We start from the raw sequence: 1905 nt of genomic DNA, 5'->3' as shown, positions 1-1905 counted from the left end.
TGAGAATACGTAGGAGCAAGGTCAATCCTTGTCGGGCCCAAAAACCTAAAAAATGTTTTTGTTTCTTTATTTTGTTGTTCTTGGGATAGTCAAACATTTTGCCAACCATATCTTTATTCGCTCATTTAATTAAAGGTACTGCCTTAGGGCAGGCGTTGTAGGGTGCTAATACCTTCCCTACACGTAACCGACTCCCGAACCCGAAATTCAGTTTTCGTAGACCTTGCCTTATCATTTTATGGTTTTTCCGTAGTTTTCCAGAATAAACTATGGTGGCGACTCCAAAACATTTTTCAAACAATTTTCTTTTTGGATCGTCGTCCCGTCGCGATTCTGGTTGCGACAGAGAGCATGGTAAAAGCCTTTCGCGCTCCACACCGATCATCTACTTTGACTTCACTGGTTCTAACTTTTTCGATCATGTCCAGCCTCCGGTCATGGAGTTCTCCCTTTTTTTTTCTTTCTCACGTTCTCTCCCAACCCTAACCCTAGCACACACACGAAGAGTTCCTCTTTCAAAATCAAATGGTCGACCTGAAAATTCAAATCAGAGAGAGGACCCCAATGATGCAACAACTTCCTTCACCGAAATGCACCGTTTCATTTATTTTTCTTCCAAATCAATGCCGCAAGAGCCACCCATACAAATGACAAATTTACCCTTTATGACTTTGACACTAAATAGGCTTCACTGCGTGTCAAATGAGTGTCATTTACATAAAGTGTGTCAAAATATTCTTTTCTAAGTAATAATATCAATTCTTTCATCTATAACGACGAGGTAGTTGTCACGGGCAACGGTGAGAGCACGTTGACCGGACGGGTGTAGGCCGAGATCGTTGATAGTGACATTGCGGTGGATGGAGAGCATGATAAAAGCCTTCCGCGCTCCACACCGATCATCTACTTTGACTTCGCTGGTTCTAACTTTTTCGATCATGTCCAGCCTCCGGTCATGGAGTTCTTCCTTTTTTTTTTTTTCCTTTCTCACGTTCTCTCCCAACCCTAACCCTAACACCCACACGATGAGTTCCTCTTTCAAAATCAAATGGTCGACCTGAAAATTCAAATCAGATGGAGGACCCTAATGATGCAACAACTTCCTTCACCAAAACACACCGTTTCATTTATTTTTCTTCCAAATCAGCACAACAAGAGCCACCCATGCAAATGACAAATTTACCCTTTATGTCTTTGACACTAAATGGGCTTCACTACGTGTCAAATGAGTGTCATTTACTTAAAGCGTGTCAAAGTATTCTTTTCCAAAATAATAATATCAATTATTTCATCTATAATTTTAGTTGAGATGGTCAAGCATATGTTGATGATACTTTATTGTTAACGTTATCGTTTGGATCTTCACAAAGTAACAAGAGATTAACCAAATGAAATTTAAATTTGATTACAATGCAACCGAATGTGTTAATACTAAAAAGAAGAATAAGGGCAAACCTTTTGGTGAGACTATTGAGGAAGTTAATTTTATTCTTGTTAATTTTAGGGAATTTTTTTTTTTGTTAAGAAAGCTAATTCTAAATAAATTTTTGACTTTGTTGGGAGTAAGTACTTTCCTAGTGAATGATTTTGTGGTTGTTTGGCTAATAACTATGGTTCAGGTCACAAGTTTGGTTAGGAAGGGTTAAAGGAAAATAACACTTAGCATTGACATAAGTGGGTTGCAAGGGATGCAAGCTGTGATGGCTACTGATTTTGTCATTGCATAGTTTCACTACCTTTCACATTTACATCTGGTTCATGGTCGTTGCTCGTATCTTCGAATATGCAAAGCTGTCATGTTTTTCTGAACCATGCAATTGTTTCTGTAGTTTCTTTTGCAGTGTCCCTAAAAAATGGTTATTACTCATTTTTGTAATTCATGCCTATTTACATAAGCTTACTTAG

This window comes from Vigna radiata, unplaced genomic scaffold (genome assembly GCF_000741045.1).
Source record: "Vigna radiata var. radiata cultivar VC1973A unplaced genomic scaffold, Vradiata_ver6 scaffold_347, whole genome shotgun sequence".
Classification (NCBI taxonomy): Eukaryota; Viridiplantae; Streptophyta; class Magnoliopsida; order Fabales; family Fabaceae; genus Vigna; species Vigna radiata.
This window is presented reverse-complemented; position numbering follows the sequence as displayed.